The sequence below is a fragment of the Octodon degus genome, unplaced genomic scaffold, assembly GCF_000260255.1.
Source record: "Octodon degus isolate 3935 unplaced genomic scaffold, OctDeg1.0 scaffold00090, whole genome shotgun sequence".
Taxonomy (NCBI): Eukaryota; Metazoa; Chordata; class Mammalia; order Rodentia; family Octodontidae; genus Octodon; species Octodon degus.
Genome location: NW_004524666.1, coordinates 10,088,425 through 10,094,446, shown reverse-complemented (window position 1 = coordinate 10,094,446; position 6,022 = coordinate 10,088,425). Strand labels below are relative to the sequence as shown.

General features: G+C 41.8%; 1 protein-coding gene across 1 annotated transcript in view; it reads right to left on the bottom strand.

The window, feature by feature from the left end:
* Positions 1-6,022, bottom strand: part of Amd1 (adenosylmethionine decarboxylase 1) — a gene marked incomplete at its 3' end in the record, with an annotated part of 43,337 nt that overhangs the window by 16,656 nt on the left and 20,659 nt on the right. The window lies entirely within an intron of this gene.

Genomic DNA, 6,022 nt, shown 5'->3' with positions numbered 1-6,022 from the left:
CAAGGACCTGAGTTCAATCCCTGGTTCTGCAAATAAATAAATAAATAAATAAATAAATAAATAAATAAAATAAAACTGTGCCCCTTACCTTCTGTAACCCTCCTGACCTCACTGCAGCAACCACACTTCTGTGCTGGCTCTATTGACTAGTTTGCATTTTCTAGAATTTTACATATATGAATCATAGTTTATACTCTGCTTATGTCATGTATACCAATTTTTTTTTTCTGATTAAAAGTCTTACTGGGATTGCAGTTTCACATGTAGTTGTAAGAAATAACAGCTCTCCTATACCATTCCTGATTTCCTCAATGGTAACATCTCACACATCTATAACACAGCATCACAATCCATGTAACGATGGTGACAGTCTAGTCACCTTACACTTCAGCTTTTTTCAATCAGTATGTTTGCAGTAGGTCTTACACTTCTCTATAGGATTTTCACATCAGTTCAAGTACCCACCATGTTCAAGATAAAGCTTGTGATTTTATCACTTTAAGGATTTCAGGTTGCCCTCTTAGCATCTTACCCAACTCCTCACCACAACCCCTTTTGTTAAAGGTTTTGTTTTGTTTTTTGAGAAAGAATCTCATTGTGTATTCTAAGGTAGGCTTGAATTCACTTTGTAGCCCAGGCTGGCCTCAAGCAGAGATCCTCCTGCCTCTGCCTCTCAAGTGTTGGGATTACAGGTGTGCATTACCACACAAAGCATCACAACTTCCATCTTAGACTTTTTTTTTTTTTGATCACTTGGTCCACCTATGGCTTCATGCATACTAGGCAAGCAATCTGCCACTGAGTTACACTTCTAGCTCCTTAGTCTATTCTTTGTTGCTTAGTATTTCAGTGCAGAAATATACTACAATTTATTCATTTACTAATGGATGGACATTTGAGGTCCCCCTCAGATTTTGAATATTACAAATAAACTGTTATAAACATTTAATGTGCAAGTCTTTTATGAGAGTATTTTTTACTTCTTTTGGGAAACTGGAGAGTGAACCTAAGAGTTACATCCCACATCCATCTGAAAAAATTTCTTTACATCTTGCTAAATTGCCCAGACAGGTTCGAATCTGTGATCTTCCTGCTTCTGCTTCATAGTGTTGGAATTATAGTTGTGTACCATCTTGTCCAGCTACTTTTTTTAAAAAAATCTTTAACAGGCATTGATTGTGTTTGCACTGAGCCTTGTGTTCTGCTGTCCTTACCTCTCCCTCCTTTACAGATCCTGACTAGGCCTTGAGAGTTGCTGGCATCATGAGTGCACCACCACACCAATGATTTGCTTAGATTGACATCTGATATAACTGTGAGCTCCCTACAGGTGTTCTTGTCCCCCCCCCCCAACTCCCCCAGCAAACCTACTGGGGACGCAACTTAGGGTCTCCTCAGGGTGTCACTCCCAGCCACCCTTTACTTACAGGTGCTGGGGATTGAATGGTGGGACTTTACACTACCGAGTTACATCCTCAGCCCTGTTTATCTGCAGTACTAGGGGTTGAACTCAGAGCCTCTGCACTAGGCTATATCTTTAGCCCTTATGTTTTGAAACAGGGCCTCACTAACTTGCCCAGGATTGGGTTCAAACTTGTGATCCTCCTGATTCCACCCTCCACAGTGCTAGAATTACTGGCCTCTGCCACACCTGGTCCCTGTTTGTTTCTTGAGCTGTGAGAATTTTTTGTTGCTAGAAATCAAACTTGGGGCCTTGTATGTGCTAAGCATTCTATTATTGAGCTACCAGCTCAGCACTGGAATGTTGTTACTCAAAATAACACGAGGCTGGGTGGTGACAAATACCCGCCTTCCTGGGACTCAGGATAGTGAGGCCAGCCTGGGCTACTTCTGAGCATTTACCCTTAAAACAAAATACTTAACAGGCAGAGGTATTCTACAAGTGTTGTGTTGCTAGCATTTTTACATACTGTTTTGCATTTTTATAGACCTCCCTACATATAGACTGTTAGATGGCTTAGTCCAACTGTATATTATTATATGTATTCTTTTATGTATCTAGTACAGGGTCTACAGGGTCTCACTGAATAGACTGGACTCATAGTGATCCTCCTGTTTTCAGCCTCCCAAAAGCTGGGATTACAGGTGCCTGTCACTGCACCTAGTCTCAATCACCATCTCAGCCCACCCTGGGGGTGGACCAGCACAGCACGCCTGGGGATCGAACACTGGCCGATGCACTCTGCCTAAACAGGTGCTTTAGTCTGTTGAGCTATCTAGCTTGTTATGCTTTGCCTATGGGTATCTCCCCAAAACCTCATGCAGCCAAGGGCGGGGGAGTGCCTTGGCTTCAGAAGTTTGTGAGTCAGGATCCAACACTGGGATTGCAGGTGTGCTACACCCTAGCCCTGGGGCAAATCATTTGCATTACAACGTAGGGAGGGGAAGAGGCTAGCCAGCTGCCTGAGCTGTCTCTCCCTTTGCTCTTTGCCACGCGCCACTCTGCCTTGGAGCCAGATGAGTGTGGACTGAAACCTCCAGTAACTGTGAGCTAAATAAACCTTTCCTTCCTTCATTCTGAGTGTCAGGAGAGTACACCCAGACAATTCTGAATACATTGAGGCTAGGCTATCGCATTAAATGGACTTTCATTTCATGGTGCTAGCGGTCAAGCCCAAGGGCTTGTGCACATTAAGTAATCATTCCATCACTGAATTTTATCTTCAGCCAGGAACACTATTTTTTGACTTTTATTTACTACTACTACTACTACTACTACTACTACTACTACTACTACTACTACTAGTTTGTGTATGCTATAGGAATAACCAAATAAAAGCACAACGTAATTCCATCACAGAGGACATCTCCAAATGTTTCAAATCTACTATTTCACCTACTTGGGCACACCTAAAAATGCTAGTTGGGTCTTCTATTGTTCATGGGGCTCGGGATTTGGCTCAGCGGTAGAATGCTTGCCTAGCAAACTGGAAGCCCAGAGTTCGGTCCTCGAACACCAAGAACAAAAAATAAACCTCCCCTATCTTCTATTGTTCTGCATCTTGCTTCTCCACTTAATATGGTGTCAAATTTATAGCCCTGGTATTTTAACGCATTAGCCAATCCTTTAAAGAAGTTTTTATTCCAACATTTCTTTTAAACATGCAGCCACACATGGTGGTGCACGCCTGTACTCCCCACACTGAGGCTGAGGAGAATGCCCAGTTCAAGCCTTGTTGCAAAGACAAAAACCACAACTAAAAAACCCCCAAATTTATACGCAGAACAAATCTGATTTCCTTGTGGACCTTTTGAATTTCTCCTGCCTCGGTGTCAGCTGGGACAATAGGCCTACACCACTGTGCCCTCTATTTATTTTCATATTTAAAATTTTATTGCTTCACCAAAATTTTCCTTTTCCTTGTCAAAAATTGTATCTTATACAAAGCAATATAAATAACCCCGATTTTCTTCAAATTCTATATATAATAGTAACTTTTGTTAAACATAATTACAATGTATGGAATGAGAAAATACATAGCATACATCCTTTCAAGAATCTTAGATCCATGCTCCTTAAATGAAAATTATTTGTAACCTGGGTGAATTTTATTCACAAAATCTATTGTTTCTACGGAAATACAACACATAATACTGCAGAGGCTCCAAGAAAAACAATCCTGTTTTACCCTTTAGATCTATCCCAAGCAAATGTAATTTTTCTTCTACCCCAAACCTCCGAGATGTCAGTGGGGGCAAACTAGGCAGCTTGGTAAAACTACTTCATATCTCCATACTCTCTTTTCTCCTTTTCTTACTCATGTTAGTGCTAAAAACTAACCAAAATTATCTATTGTGCTTAATAATGAATAAAAAGGGATGGTCTTGGGCCAGGGAGATAGCTCAGTAGAATAAGCGTTTGCCTGAGAAGCACAGGGCCCTGGGTTCAATCCTCAGTTTCGCAAAAAAAAAAAACAAAAAACCGGACAGCCTGACAGCTCAGCAGACTAAAGGCACCTGCTTAGGCAGAGCGCAGCGGCCAAGGTCTGATGCCCCGTGTGCCGTGCTGGCCCTGCTTGTGCAGCATGCTGAGACGAAGACTGAAACTGGGCCTGGACATGGTGGCACACTGTAATCCCAGCTCTTGGGAGGCTGAAAACAGAAACATCACTACAAGCACTATCTACATAGTGAGAACTTGTACACCCTGTTCTAAATACAGAAAAAAAAAAGAATAAAAGAATAAAAAGTAACTTTACTACCCAGAAATCTTTTGCTGACCATTTCTAGGAAGGCAATCAGCTGACAGGTACCAGCATCCCATATTCCTACTCAACGTAAGACTGAAAACCTTAGTCCTAGGCAGTATCTTAAAACAGCACATCTCCAATGTTTCCATTCCTCCTCAGCCCGTTCATTTGTCCACTTCCTAAACTGCACCAGCCGCATGTGCAGTCATTTCCACAGCAAGCCCATCACCCCTCCCCCACCTATTTCAACAGCTCTGGCTCGAAGCCTCCCATCCAGTGTCATTTCCCTCAAGCGCCTGGGCTCCAATGGGCAGGTGGCTCATTTCGGTATTCTTAGCACCATGACTAGCAATTCATACTCGATATTTTAAACATATTTTTGTATTTTACTCAGCAAGAAAGAATTGTAGACTTCAATGACATACTAAGTAGCACCTCACTTTTCTACACGAAACTTTGTATATATGTACATTTTGAGTTTCTCCCATTACGAACGCTCCCTTTATCAGGCCATAGCATCTGTAAATTTGCACAAGAACTGGGTTGCACTTATTTTGCTTACTTTTCATCTCTATAATCTCATGAAAATGCTAAACAAAGGTGTCTTGGGAACTATGGCTCATGGCTGTAATGGGGGAGAGGGAGAATTCCTGAGGCAGGAGGATCACTGAGTTCAAGGTTAGCCCGGAGTACATAGTCAAAAGCCATGTCAAATGCACAGAGAGACATGATCTCAAAAAATAAAACAATCAGGGGCCAGAGAGATAGCTCAGAAGCATAAGCACCTACCTAGTAAACACAAGGACCCAAGTTTGATCCCCAGCCCCACATGCTGTGTGGTCCTGGCCTCAGATGTGGGCACCTACCATGCAGCCGGGAACTGGGCATGGTAGGGCCTATAATCTCAGCTTGGGAAGCTAAGCCAGGAGGATCTCTGCAAGTTTGTGACCAGCCTGGGTGCTACAAAAATGAGCACAAGGTCAGCCCAAACTGCATAGTAAGACCCTGCCTCAGAAAAATAAAAACAATAAATAAATCACTCAAAAGCTAAAAGGTGAGCTGAAGCCACCAGAACCAGACATGCTACAAAAGGCTTTGGGAGAGCTGAAGAGATACTTGGGATTGATTTATCCCAAGGCCTTTGCACCAAGTCACCCAGGCTGGGCTCAGACTTGGAATCCTCCTGCCCAGCTTCCCAGAGCACTGGGATCACCCACTCAACTTCCAAACTCAGCTTCTAACAGAAATTTTTCCAATTCAAGACTTCAACTGAACTGGGAGTATAGCTAAGGAATGGGGTACTTGTCCAGTATGCACAAAGCCCTGGGTTCAGTCTTTAGCACTACAAACAAACAAACCTCTTCCCCCCACATATATGACATGTGTACCTACATGGCAATATGACCAAGCTTACAAATGTCCTCTAATAAAAATCAGTATATATGAAATCTCCCACCATGTCTAAAAGCTTATCTATAAAGGCTGGAAGTTTCCACCTTCACACTTTTGATGTTTCTATAAAATGTGATCAAGTAGACATAAGAGTTCAACAGAAAACTTTCTGAATGTCACTAGAAAATTAATTAAGTAAATTTTTATTGAAGCTTAAATTGTGGTACAGAAATACATTTCAGATGATTTATTCCAACACCAATGAAGGGAGAAATTATGGCACCAAAATTTTCCCTCCTCTGTCACACTAGGATAGATTACTATTTAATCTACAGCTTTCATTTTTCTAGGCTTTGTTCCACACAAATCTGTGCAATTTTAACATTAGAACTCTTTAAGTATTTTGGAAAAAAGAAAGA